We start from the raw sequence: 14936 nt of genomic DNA on the forward strand, positions 1-14936 counted from the left end.
TTTAAACTTAGACCAATCAGTTTCTTCACTAACAACTGGAACATCAATTTTGTGTTTTTTCCCTCTTATGTCATCATCTTCACTCTCTCTAGGTGTGTCAATTTCAGCATCAGAATCTTCATAACTACTACATGCTTCAGGAATTGCATCAGTAGATTGTTTTGCACACTCTTCAATTAACTTTCTCTTTGATTCAACATCTTGTTCAATCACCTGTTGTAACTTAGCAACTGAACCTTTCCATTCTTCATCATCATTGTCAGATCCATCATGATCCAAATCAAATTTATAAGACTCATCAGTAGAATCATCATCTTCCGAACTATCTGAATCTGACCCAACACTATCTATTTCATCTTTATTTGTGTCAATTGGTGGTGATTTAAGTGTTGTGTCTGTAACCTTAACTGGTGATCCAAGTGATTTAAGTGTTGTACTTGTATCCTCATCTGGTGATTTAACTGGTGAAACTTGTTTTCTAGCTGTGAGCTTAGAGTACCTCTTAACCTCTGAACTAGGGCTCAAGCAAACTTTTTGTTGGCTACTGGGCTGGGCTGCAGTGATAATGGGCTGGGCTGTAGGGATAATGGGCTTGGCTGGGCTGATAATGGGCTGGGCTAGAGAGATAGTGGGATGGGCTGGAGAGATCATGGGCTGGGTTGTTGCAGGGGTATTGGGCTGGAGAGATCCGGGTGTGGGCTTCCTTAACTTTTCAGTTTGAACATACAAAACCATACCTTGTGCAGGCACGTTACTAGAACCAATCAAAGACAACAAATCGAATACCTCTTTATCACTAACTAACTCCTTTAAACGACTATCATCAGGAATCTTGCAATACAACCAAAGACCATTTTTCGATTCATATGAACCATACTTCATTGCATAATCCAGTAGCTCAAAGTAAGATAGTTTGTCAACATCTAACATTAATGAAGTTTTTTTTTCCACCAATATACCTTAAAATCGGTGGTGCAACATCAAAGGCTCCATTAGTGTGGAAGGAAACCCGTATTTGATTATTCATTGTTAAAGATTAGGGCTTGTTCGTCTTTCAATCGGCTGAAGAGGGAATTAGGGTTCAAGAGTTACAGAGTATTCGGGGATTAGGGTTCTTGTTCGTATAATTTGGGACTTTAAGTTTGTATAATGTTTAAGTATAAAACGGATGTTTTAATACACAGCCGGTCCATGTAGGATGCACAGTCAGCTGTTTTTGACAACTAGGATGACACATAAGATTTTAATTAACGGAGTTTGTAATCCGTTAGTCGCGGACTGGTGGTTTCAATGTATGTGTAAGTTGGGACCGTTGTAAGCCAAAATGATAGTTGGGACCACCGCCGGCAAAAAAAAATAAATTTGGGACCAATAAAAACCAATTTTCCTTTTAATAATGCATAATTGTAACCTTTGAGCAATCAGTTCGCGCCCCGACATTTCCGTCGTAGGTTGGGGTGTGACAGTAGATCGGCAGATGAGAAAGGCAGCAGTCGATTGGGAGGGACAGAGCGTCGATTGTTTGGTTGAGGGTTGAGAGAGATTGCAGATGAGAAAGAAATATGTATCAGGTTAGGGCTATTGTGGTCTATGTTCTCATTCAACGTCTTTTTTTCACTAACCGATTCAGAGGTTGAAATTTCCATTAAGAGGTTGAATGAAATGTAGCCAAACAGTCTTAATCTGAGCGAACCAGAGATATGCATCTGAATGAAACCATTCAGACTAAAACAAACACCCCCTCGGGCTATAACAAACAGCCCCTAAATGCTATATTTTTAGTGCGTATTTTATATTACAAAATTAATTTTGTTTTTCCATGTTTCAGAAACTACTAGAAATCTAGAACCCTCTTTTCACTTTCCTTGTCATTCCAGAATCTACTTTCTACTCCCATAAATCCACCGTTGAATCTCGGTTTACATCATCCTCGTAATGCCACTACAATCTCATTAATTTGTCTAATTCCAATTCTAAAATCACGTTCAAAATTCTGTAACACGTCACAACAATACTGAAAAATGGACATCAGTAGTTTGATGGGGTTCGAGTCTCCACTCCTCCGCAACCTCCACCACATCCTCGAAGCCACGGACGACACCGCAACCAAGTCTAACAACTCTGGACCAACCGGCGCTTACGTCCGAGACGCAAGAGCGATGGCGGCGACCCCAGCGGACGTGAAGGAGTACCCGAACTCGTACGTGTTTATCGTGGACATGCCGGGGCTAAAGAGCGGAGATATTAAGGTCCAGGTGGAAGACGACAACGTGTTGGTGGAAGAGGGAGCATGAGCAGGAGGAGAAGGAGGGAGTCAAATACGTCAGGATGGAGAGGAGGATCGGCAAGTTTATGAGGAAGTTCGCTCTGCCAGAAAATGCGAATACGGATAAGATAAACGCGGTTTGTCAGGACGGTGTCTTGACGGTCACCGTGGAGAAGCTGCCGCCGCCTGAGCCCAAGAAGCCAAAGACGATCCAGGTGCAGGTTGCTTGAAGAAAATGTTATATGGAATATTGCGTATGAGGTATGAATAATCTATCGGATGTTAGATATGTAACTGACTGTCATGGGTAATGAGTGAGCATATGTAATGTGAGGTGATCTTTGGTTTCTGGTTTTGCTCTGTTTGCTATCATAATCAATCGGAATTTTAATTTAACTTGATTGTGTTAGGTTAACATACAACTTAAATAAAAAATAAGTGTTAAGTTAAAATATAAAATGAGAAGTGTTACCTTAAAATACATACATGGTAAACAAATAAATGAGAAGTATGATAAGAGTCCCTTAAACAAATAAATGAGAAGTATGATAAGAGTTTGTCGATTTTAAATTTGAATAGTTTTAATTTATTTGAGAATATAAAATGATAGAAGTGACATACTAGGAATGGTCCATATTGTTTTTTTTATCACATGCAATACACATGTCAACTTTTATATCATTTTAAAACGTTTATAGCCTTTTCACACAACATTTTTTTTAAATCATCATAACAAGAAGATGTTTTTTTTATTTATCATATGAGTATCAAATCTCTATAGTAATAAAAGAAACGGTGTTTTGGACAGGTGTCCTCACACCAACCCTCCCAGTTATTTTAATTTCCTAAAATTTTGACACTTGTCTTCACCTCATGCCAGAATTTTGCAGTTGCCTATTAGACCATGAATAGTCATAAAGCATCACCTTCAGGCATTATGCGTCACGTGACGTTCAGTCAGAGTTATGACTTTATACAAAACAGGGTGTAGTCATAAAGCCCCGCCCACAGGCATTATGCGCCACGTGGCGCCCAGTCACTTTTACACCTTTTGTTTTTTTATTATTTTTTTAATAAGAATAATCAAATAACAATAATATTTTATTAAATAAATATTACATTAAAATAAAAAATAAACTACTCGTCGTCATTGTCGTTGTCGTCCTCCTCGTTTAAAAAGAATACAGTTTCTTGCATCAGTTAAAAAGTTAAAACTGTCACGTTAAGGTTTGAGTAACTAGTAGTTGACTCGTCCGGTGGACAGGAATATCAACTTTCGAATGTGTGACTACATTAATTTTTTTTTTGTGACATACATATCATATGAGTCGAAACATTATGCTAAGAAATATTTATTCCCACCGAATTAATTACTATACTTTATCATAATCGATCCAACAATTGCTAAGAGTTGAAAATACCAGTTTGACTCACGAAAGTCAAATTTAAAAGGGCAATTTCGATAGATACATGTCGATTGTCATGTTACTAATTTGCAAACGGGTCAAACTTAGGTTTGGATTCAACCCGTATCGTCTAATAGTTGAAAATACCAGAATTGCCCTTGGTCATTGAGTTTCTATCGTAACCGATATTATACATTAAAAAGTTACCATATTGCCCTTGGACCAAAAACAGTTAAACAATCATATTGGCAGGGCTGGTCTTATAGCTGTAACTAAAAACATTATTTAGTGTTACTCTATGGCATCATTCTTCATCCCAGCTTGGCTTTGGCTTTGGCTTCTGCGAACACCTTGACCACATATTAGCTGGGTTGCTTTGGCTTCTGCTAACACCTTGACCAAAATTGCTTTCCCGGTTCATCTTGTGGACCTGGATCATGGCATTAGCTAATGAGCTTTGTGTAACCATGTCCTCAGCATTAACGGTCAAGATAAACCCCCAGTTCCATCACCTATAACAAATTGAAGTAAATAAAGCAATTAGATGATTATTTAAATCGAATTTTAGTGCGGACCATATTTAATTTAAGGAATAATTACACCTTATATGGTACTCCTGGGTGTGCGTGTGTATACAAAGTATTACCGGTTAGTTCTTGTAAACTAAAGCACATATGGAAGTGAGTACACGTTCTGGTAGCTTTGAAATATTTTCCCCTTCATCATTTGAAAACATTTTAACCTTCACTGAAATTCGGGCATAATGCCCTCCATAATGCTAGAACGCCTACATAATAGTCAATCATTAAACTTTGTTTGTCTAGGCGTCACTTTTTCCTCACCTCATTGCTAAAGAGAAAGATTCTCTCCCTAAATTCTGGAGGCAACCTTGGTTTTACGAAATGTATGCAGCAAAGGAAAATGAAATCGAAAGAATGCATTTCCAGTTCTTTAGGGTCCGCCGGTAAATGACCGGTGTTTTATTTTACCGATGAGAGGGATAAAGTGGTAAGGCCTTTTGGATAAGGTTTTTTGGTTTTGTGATTTGGAGAATGATGACAATATTACCTTCTTCTTTATACAACGCTTCGTGCGGTCTTGAAATGAATATTTGCGACAAGTTCTAAATCACACGAATATCTGGCTCGCTCAAAGCTTCCGAAAAGATATATATATGGCATGAGGTTTATCTCACAGTAACGGAGCAATTAGGTATAAACGCCAATTTTTGCATAAATCAATATTACAAAACTTCTTTTTACTTTTTTCACTATTTTGGTTATAGTAGATTTTTAGTTGGTTATTTGCAAAAAAAATTTCTTAGATTTTCTTTTGGCTTTGTTTTTAGAAAATAGTCTTTGTTTGCTACAAAAATTTTTGTTTAATAGAGAATCTTATAATTAACTGAGCAAGCAATTGGTCAAGTAATTCCCCTCCACATACTTGAATCTCACATTGTCCTCAATGTGAAAAGATTAATAACAAGATTCATATAAAGTATGGTTGGTAAACTGAAAAGGAACTTCCCTACGGGCTAACTAAATTTCGACAGAGCGTCCCATTTTTTTCGTCCGTTTTCCTGTAGTGTACCTGAATAATAAAGACTGCACACAACCAACAAACAATCAAAGCATAAAACTACTGAAAATTGGGTATGAAATCATCCATACCCTGCCCATACTGGCTAAATAAGTTCCTAGTCAAATGTCTTGGCACCCACGTCCATAATAAGTAGCAAACAAACCAACAACCAATTAGAAATTGTTTAAAACAAACGTAATAATAGTGTAAGATAAGTACTACCACCCATACCCATACCAGACCTACCATCGTCGTTGCTCGTCAGTTACCCCGGTGATCCGGGTCAAAGGGTCCCTACTGCCGGTCCATGCACTCACTAACTGATGAATCTCCTGCCTCGCCTATGCGTATTCCGCGGCTCGCTATGCGTTAGAATCTGCAATCTGTCCTGATAACCTATCAAAAGAAGCAGTGGTGTGAGTCTGGAACTGGTCAATGAGCCCGTATAACCCCTCAAAAGAGTACTGGCTATGGTATGGCGAGCTGGGGCCAGACCCTGATGATGATGGGCCACCCTCCTGAGAGTAAGTGCCGCGGTGAGTCTGACGTGGCGGTGATCATGCCCTCGTCTCAGGTATGTCCTGAATGGTCATATCAGTGGGGTCCTCAGGATCCCAAACTTGGTTAAGGGCATCCTGAAACCTCCACTGGTCTGGGTTTCTGCCTATTTGCTGGACCATCTGCATACTGATACAGAAGTTAAAATTAAGTGCGATTGGGTTCGGGCTTCATGTTCCTTCTCTGTCCGCACCATAAGCCTTGTAAAACTTATAAATCCATGCACCACCAAAGATCGGGGTATTTGGGCTCCTTGCATTTGCATTGGTTCTAAACAGTTGACAGAATAGGTACATGATATTGCAAGGTACCTCATTTTTTATGCAATACAGGGCCCACAAATCCCTTAACCCCACGGCCCCTAGCTTTGACCACGCTGAGTGTCTGTGTGGCTCAGTAAGCGGTGAATGTATCTCATCACTGGGTTGCCTAAGGCGGTGCTCTTGGTGTTACTTGGATGATATCTTTCTCCTCCAAAACTTAATTGTTCCCATGCTTGTATCTTGGTGATTCCCGGATCGCTTGATTCATCAGCATCTTCATCTAGCAAAGTTGTCACGGACTCGTACCATGTGGGAGTATTGGTCTCATCGCTCGTATAAATGCCCAAATAAATCCTAAGCCATGTAACCGAAGTTTTGTGCCATACTCCCCCACATCTAAACTCAACAGCCTCTTCGTCCCACATATACAAGTCTTTTGTCTTGATAGAGAATAAAGCCAAGAATTCTTTAGTCAATTTAGTCACTGCTTTGCCTTTATGATTGAGAACACGCGTCCACGGTCCTTTGACAAGCCCCTTCTACCTCCTCCATTGGTTTACTTGCTTCAGAGTTTCTTTGCAAGAAAAGTTCGGTTCTGGAAGTCAGTTTTTTAGGTAGCCCATTTTTTTCGGGTCGTGCTCATCTCATTCCGTGTTCCCATGAAAAACTAATAAAGCATGGTCATCGTCCCCTTATTCAGCCATCTGCATTTTTAGAATAAGATTCGTCAATTATTCTCAAACTTTTATTGAAATTGTGGAAAGAAGGTTGAGCACGACCCCGTGCCTCAAGAGGCACCGCCCCATGCTGCTCTGGTTTTGGCAGTTTTGGCCATTTTGACTGATTTTGACTTTTGGTTGACCTGCGGTTGACCACGGGGCGTGTTTTGCAAAAATACAGCCCGTTTTTATTATTTGAATTCTGAAAATGTCAATATTCGAACTTGCGATTCAACCCGGTTCTTTAAGAAATATCATCCGGGTTTGATTTTTATGGTATGGATCATTCAAGACCCGAACCCGAATGATTTTCCCCAAAAAACTCCCTCAAACCTAACTGTAAATCTATCAATCAAATCAAAACCCTAGATTTAAACAATTAATCCATCTATTTTCCGGGTTTGACCTAATTTATCAACAATTGGTTTTGAAATTCAGATTTGAACTATAGAATCACCAAATTAACATACCTCTTGTTGGAAAATCAAAGATTTGAAGCAAATAATTGAATGAAAGGTTAAAGGTCGCCGGTTTACGGATGTAGGCGGAGTATATTTTAGGGTTAAGTTATGAGGAATATAATATTTTATGAAGCACGGCCCCGTGCTGCATGTAACAGTCAGGTTCCTTTTTGTTTTTATTGTTTATTTAACAAGCTGGTTTGTTTTTAACTGATTTCCTTGAGGATTAAGTTTAAAATAAAATGCAAAGTCCTAATAGATTTAATTAACTCTAAAACATTACAAAGAAAATTAAACAACATGAACCGAGTAACACAAAACTAGCTTAAAAGAGAACAATTTCTAACAAGACAATACAATGCTTATTCTACTAACGACCACCATTCCCGAACAAATCCCTAATGTGTGGTGGGTCTCTCTTGGCTTCAAATAGCTCGGAAAGCTTTTTGTCGAGCTTTCTGATTTCTCGGTCAAGGAAATTGAGCTTGTGGTCCACATCTTTGTTGTGGTTATTAACAACGTGGATATTCTCGAACCTTAGCAGTTCAATCTTATTTGTCAACTCGATTAAGTGAACTTCTGTTTAGATGTTACTTTCGACTTGGTCTCTAATTATGCTTTGAAGCCTAATGATTTCTTCCTCAAGGTGTGAGGAAGAATCACCATTTTTGAATTTTCTCACTGGTTTCCACTCCATTATTTTGTTTTCAATTTCAGTAATTTTTAGTTTGGTATGAATGGAATAGTGAGGATGTCATGCATTATATAGAGACTGGAACGTCGAGCACGGCCCCATGCTTAGTGAAACACGATTCCGTGTTTTTGAGAGAATAAATGTTTTTGATTCAGAGAATTGTACGGAGTCAGCGCGTATCATGTTGAATATTCTAGGGTGACCACGGCCCCGTGTAAGATGAAGCACGACCCGTGCTTTTAGTCATTGAGATGTTTTCTTTGATTTTTCAGCAAAACGTGAGAACAAGAATTTTTGCAATAATGTTTAAGATGTTAATTGAACATTTTGAACGTCCTAAAATTACTTTTCATTAATAAAAAAGGTCCTAAACCCAAATTCGGGATAAGCCTGGTTTTCCTAAAACATGAAGTTAAATCGGGTTAAGCCCGAAAGTCCTAAACTTTATGCCTATTGCACTTGATTACACATGAAAATATAAAGATAAATGTCTCTAAATTCCACCGAACTGATCTCCTCCATCGAACAGCCCGGGTGGAGGAAAGTAAGTGAAGCAAAGGACTTGAAACTAAAGTTGTTCATTGATGTCCCGTAGTTCCATTTCATGCTTTCCACCGACTCGGTGAGTTGTATGAGGCGCATCTCTGCAAGGATATTCATTTTGGTGAGTTCCTTTACGAGCTCTTGAAGTTTGATGAGTAAATAATTTTTGAAATGTGTCAGGTTTCGTTTCTCGGTTGGCGAGGAATGGGAAATTCGTTGTTCATCTATGTTGGCATTTGGATTTCTCAGGGGAGAGTTTGTGTTTGGTTTGGTGCAAGAAATACTTTGGCAAGCGGTGTAATTTATAGCCAAACAGTTATCAGGCACGGCCCCGTGTAGAAGGAAACACGGCCCCGTGCTTTTGGTCTGACAATTCTGTTACAAACCAGACTAACTGAGATTTTTGCAGCGAAGATTCCGGCCCGCACTTTGTGTCACAGGACCGTGCCTTCTGAGGCACGCCCCAGTGCTTTGAGACAATTTTTTTTGTTGTAAAACATATATACATGGCCTGGTTTAATGAGGGTCTTGTCCAGACCCTACTTCCAGTATGTTCATTGATTTTGGTGGAGGATCACGACCTTCGAGACATCTTCTAATGGTCCATAGATGTAAGGCTTTAATCGATGTCCATTAACTTTGAACTTGTGGCAGTCATAATTTGAAATCTCGACTGTTCCATAGTCAAAAACTGATTCAACTATGTATGGTCCTGTCCAACGAGATTTCAACTTTCCTGGGAAAAGTGGTAAACGTGTGTTATAAAACAGTATACGATTGCCTACTTGAAGTTTTTTGTTTCCTTTCAAGTGGGCGTCGTGCAAACGTTTAGTCTTTTCCTTGTAAGACCAGAAGTTTTCATAGGCCAGTGCTTTTAGTTCTTCGAGCTCGTGAATTTGATCTTCCCGATTTTTACCGGCACATTAGATCAAAATTCACTGTTCTAAGAGCCCAATAAGCTTTGTGTTTTAGTTCTACGGGTAGATGACATGCTTTCCCATAAACAAGTTTGAAAGGTGTTGTTCCTATGGGGGTTTTGTAGGCTGTCCTGAGGGCCCACAAAGTGTCATCTAGTTTTTCTGCCCAATTTATGCGATTCCTCTCTACAGTTCTTTCTAGGATCCTTTTGATTCCCCTATTCGAAACTTCTACTTGCCAACTGGTCTGAGGGTGATATGGTGTTGCCAAACAATGGTGAACTCCATATCGTGCTAAGACTTTGTCCACCAAGACACTGCAGAATTGAGTACCTCTGTCGCTGATTAGGGCATTCGCAGTACCGAATCGTGAATATAACTTTTTCAGAAATCGTACAACTACTCGAGCATCGTTAGTAGGAAGAGCTTGTATTTCTACCCATTTAGACACGTAGTTGACTGCTACGAGTATGTACTTATTCCCGAATGAGTTAGGAAACGGGCCCATCAAATCTATTCCCCTTACATAAAAGTCTTCACAAATTTGAATGCTTTTCTGAGCCATCTCATTTTGGCTGAGATGTTCACAACTCTTTGACAAGCATCGTATGCTTGGATTAAAGCATGTGTGTCTTTATTTATGGTGGGCTAGAAAAATCCTGCGTCAAACACTCTTCTGACTGTGGTGGCGGTACTATGGTGTCCACCAGTTAGTCTTTCATGGCAGTATTTGAGAATATCTAAAGCTTCCTTTCCTGATACACACCTACGAACAACCTGATCGGCTCCTATCCTAAACAAGTACGGATCTTCCTAGAAATAGAACTTAAGGTCGAAGAAGAATTTCTTTCATTGTTGATGAATTAGCCCTTTTCTTAGGATTCTGCAAGCTAAATTGTTCACAAAATCGGCAAGCCAAGGACTTTGGTCCTCCTTTTCATGAATGCTTGGATATGCATGATAACTTCGTGTGGAAAATTATCATCGATAATTTCCTCGTGAAGCTCTTCTGAAGCTGGGTATTCTAAGAGTGAAAGATGGTCTGCAGCTACATTCTCTGCTCCTTACTTGTCCTTGACTTCTATTCTAATTCTTGGATTAGTAGAATCCATCAAATAAGTCTGGGTTTTTCATCTTTCTTTTTGAAGAGGTAGCATATGGTGGCATGTTCGGCGTAAACAGTGTTTTTGGTAAAAACTAGGTAGGATCTAAATTCTTCAAAAGTAAAAACTACTGCTAATAACACTTTTTTTTGTTTTGGTGTAATTTTCTTGTGCATAATTAAGAGTTTTACTAGCATAGTAAGTTGGGTGAAAGTGTTTCTCTTTGCGTTGCCCGAGTACGGCTCCAACTACAAAGTCACTTGCATCGCACATGATTTCGAATGAAAGGGACCAATCGGGTCCTCTCATGATTGGTGCATTGACAAGTTTATCTTTCAATATGTTGAATTATTCAACAAATTCTTCAGAGAAGACGAATGGTGTGTCTTTCTCCAGAAGTTTGGTCATAGGTCTAGCAATTTTGGAGAAGTCTTTTATGAAGCGACGATAGAATCCTGTGTGACCTAGAAAACTTCTAATGGCTTTGACTGAAGTTGGTGGTGGAAGTTTGGATATGGTTTCTATTTTAGCTCTATCAACTTCTAGTCCTGCTTGTGATATCTTGTGACCGAGAACAATGCCTTCTTTGACCATAAAGTGGCATTTTTCCCAATTGAGTACTAAGTTTACTTCTTCACACCTAGCCAACATTTTGTCTAGGTTTTTCAGACAATGATCGAAGGCATCTTCGAAGACTGAGAAGTCATCCATGAAAACTTCCACAGAGTGTTCGATCATTTCATGAAAGATGGCAACCATGCAACGTTGGAAGGTGGCAGGAGCATTAGATTGTCCAAACAGCAATTTTTGGCAGACGAAGGTTCCATACGGACATGTAAATGTGGTTTTCTCTTGAACTTCAGGAGCAACGGGAATAAAGTATCCGGAAAATCCATCAAGAAAACATTAGAAAATTTTTCCTGATAAACGTTCGAGCATTTGATCGATAAAAAAAAGTGAAAAATGATCTTTTCTTGTGGTGTCATTAAGCTTCCGGTAGTCAACGCAAACTTGCTAGCCTGTGATGATCCTCATTGGTATTAGCTCGTCCTTCTTGTTCATTACAACTGTCATTCCTCCTTTCTTGGGTACTACTTGAACGGGACTAACCAAAGGTGAATCTGAGCTTGGATAAATTATTCCGGCATCAAGGAGTTTGATTACTTCTTTCTTCACCACATCTTGCATGTTGGGATTGAGACGTCTTTGATGTTGGACCACGGGTTTGTATTCTTCCTCCATTAAAATTTTATGAGTACAAAAAGAAGGAATGATGCCCTTGATATCCATGAACTTCCATGCGATGGCTTTCTTATTGTTTTTAAGAACCTTAAGAAATTCGTCATTCTCTTCTTTAGAAAGGTGAGATGAAATAATTATTGGGAGTTGAGAGTCTTTTTCCAAAAAGGCGTGTTCGAGATGGTTTGGTAGTTCTTTTAACTCTAAGGCTTGTAGTTCTTCGATTGATGGTTTTGGTTTTTCATTACATTCGGTGATCTCACCTACTACTTCTGATGTTTCTTGATTGTTGTGATTTTCGTTTTCTAAAATGGGTTTGGTGACAGTTCCTATTAAGACTTGTGTTTCTAGTGTGTTATTGACAGAGGATTTCCACACATAGCAACTCACGATAGAATCGATGATGTCAACACAGTATAAAGTGTTATCGTGATGTTGCGGATGTTGCATAGATTTTCCTATGTCAAAAGTGATTGCCTTGTCATTGACCCTGAGAGTGAGTTTGTCGGTGCAAACATCAATGATGGACTTTGAAGTGGCTAAAAAGGGTCTTCCTAAAATCAGAGGTACACTTTTGTCTTCCTCCATGTCTAGAATTACAAAATCTACTAGGAAAACAAATTTGTCAATTTTGATAAGCATGTTTTCAAAATTACCCCGAGGATATTTAACTGATCGGTCAGCTAATGAATGCTCATGCGGTTGGGATTTGGTTCTCCTATCCCCACCGCATAAGCCATTAAGTTAATACTATCTCCTAGGTCGTCCATGGCATTGCTAACAGAAAAATTTCCTATGAAACAAGGGGTAGTAAAGCTCCCCAGATCGGTCATTTTCCATGGCAGCTTGTTCTGGAGGATAGCTGAGCATTCTTCACTTTGGGTGACATGCGAGAGTTCCTCTAGCTTCCTTTTGTTGGTCAGCACTTATTTGAGAAACTTTGCATATTTCGGCATTTGAGAAATGGCTTCGACGAAAGGTATGTTGATGTGGAGTTGTTTTAAGAGTTCTAAAAACTTCCTGTATTGAGCTTCCTATCTCTCTTGTTTCAGCCGTCCAAGGTATGGAATAGGTGGAACATATGTTCGAACGGGTTTCTTAAGTTGTACGGTGCCTGTTGGAATTAGTATCTCCTGCGTCTTATCGGGGACTTCCTTCTCCATAGCTGGTTTTGAAGTTGGTGAGGCAACAGTGGTTGTGCCATTTCTCAATGTAACAGCGTTGGCTGTTGCATTTGGATTTATTACTGTGTTGCTTTGAAGAACGCCGAGTGGTCTTTCAGAAAATTGTCGGGCAATCTCTCTGATCCGAGTTTCTAGATTCTGCAATGATGCTTGTTGACTTTTTAGGTCAGCTTCATGCTTTAACAATACTCCGCTGTTATCAACGGCTCTTGAGTCGGCCTTTTTTTTCTGCTTCATTTGTTTTTGTCATGATTTAGATTAACATTTCTTCAATTTTTGAGTAACTCGGATTTTAATGGCTACTGTAACTCTCTTCTTGAAATTGAGGTTTAGGTTGGAAGGATTGGTTCATCGGCCTCTTTTCGAATCTGGGTAGAGTTTGAGTGTTACCTTCGTCCTTCCAACTGAAATTTGGGTGGCGTCTCTAACATGGATTGTAATTGTTGCTGAAAACGCTGTTTTATCGGGCGATGAAGTCAACTTCTTCCATGGCCATAATGACTTGTTTGCTGTCACTTGTCTTATGAGTCCCTCCACAGGTGTCACAGGTGATCTTGGTTTTTGATAGTTCGGCTTGAAGTTGTTCGAATTTTTTAGAGAGTGCTTCAAGTTGTGCGGTGACAAGAGTGTTGGAATCGACGTGATGCATTCCTTTATGTGGGGTGTAGATCTCGGTGGGTTATAAGTGAAACTTTTTTTTTGCTGCCCTCTCCATGATTTTAAATGCTTCGTTAGGTGATTTGGATCGCAGGTCTCCACCGGTGACTTGGTCAATGGCCTGTTTGTTTTGACTGGATTGTGCGTTAAAGAAAGTTTGTACTTGCAACCAGACGCTCAATCCATGATGTGGGCATCTTCTTAGAAGACTTTTGTATCTCTGCCATGCTGCGTGTCATGACTCATCATCATCGGTCTGGAATCCGGTAATGTTGGCTAGATATTTGGCAGTTTTATTAGGAGGAAAGTATTTAAGGAGAAATTGTTCAACCATCTGGTCCCAATTGGTGATGGAACCAGAACAAAGAGATTCTATCCATTCTAAGGCTTGACCTCTTAAAGAGAAGAGAAAGAGTTTGAGTTTGATTTGATCTTCTGAACAGTTTTGAATTTTGAAGGTTTCGAAGATTCGTAAGAATCGAGATATATGAGAAAGAGGGTCTTCGTCGAGGAGACCATGAAATTGAACTGAATTTTTCACCATATGAATGGTGCTTGATTTGATTTCGAAATGTTCGATGATATCGGGTGGAGCTACTCCATTGCCATAGCCTTTGAGGCGTCTTGGCATATTTGCTCATGTTCGGGTTAGTCGGGTCGGGTTACTTGTAAAGTTCAAGTTAAAAGTATTTATTTTTTATTTTTTAGCAGCGAAGAAACCAATTGAAAAACCATTAAGAGATCTTATAAGTAAGAAAACCAAAAAAACGGCTACGAGAGCCTGATGATGAAGAAGAAAAAAGAATGAAAAAGAAAATGAGGCAAAGGGTAAAGAAAAAAAAAGAAGGGAAACCAAATAGAGACAAAGGAAAAAAAAAACGAATGGAAAAAATAGTAGCCCACAGTTGAGGAAAACGAAAAGGTGAAAGTCAAAAGAAATGAGAAAGAAAAACAAATAAAGACGTTCAAAGGAGGACGAGAGCACAAAGGAAGACACGGGTAAGAATCGAAAAAAGTACCATATTGATGATGGTTGTAGTGATGGTTGATGGACAACTTGCAAAGGTGGATTCAATAAAATTTCAGTGTGATGATGATTGTTTCAGGTACAATTAAGTATGGAATATTTCGAAGTGGTTTTCGCACTAGATTGGTTGTCTGGTTCTGTTGTTACTTCATATATGATGTAAGTGAATAAATTTAATTTAAAGAATGGACCGATTCAAGATCATGGAATATGTTTCGTAACCGTGAGTGCAACCATGACAGATGAACGTAAAGCGAAATCCAAGCATATTGATGAATCAAGTAAACTACTTGCAAGTCGGCTAACCAAAAGAAACAA

The 14936-nt window shown here is 39.2% G+C and overlaps 1 long non-coding RNA gene and 1 pseudogene across 1 annotated transcript; one reads left to right on the plus strand and one right to left on the minus strand.

Annotated features, from left to right (window-relative positions):
* The first annotated feature begins 2021 nt into the window (after positions 1 to 2021).
* LOC143590205 (17.9 kDa class II heat shock protein-like) lies at positions 2022 to 2516 on the plus strand (annotated as a pseudogene).
* A 1447-nt stretch (positions 2517 to 3963) lies between these two features.
* Positions 3964 to 4388, minus strand: LOC143590212 (uncharacterized). The gene is made up of 2 exons (XR_013145433.1): positions 4319 to 4388; positions 3964 to 4184 (listed from the first exon to the last, which is right to left on the minus strand). It is a non-coding gene; the product is annotated as an uncharacterized LOC143590212 (long non-coding RNA).
* Positions 4389 to 14936: the final 10548 nt, after the last annotated feature.

The sequence above is a fragment of the Bidens hawaiensis genome, unplaced genomic scaffold (assembly GCF_021521415.1).
Source record: "Bidens hawaiensis isolate Kalapana, Puna unplaced genomic scaffold, B.hawaiensis_p1.1 tig00001647_1, whole genome shotgun sequence".
Taxonomy (NCBI): domain Eukaryota; kingdom Viridiplantae; phylum Streptophyta; class Magnoliopsida; order Asterales; family Asteraceae; genus Bidens; species Bidens hawaiensis.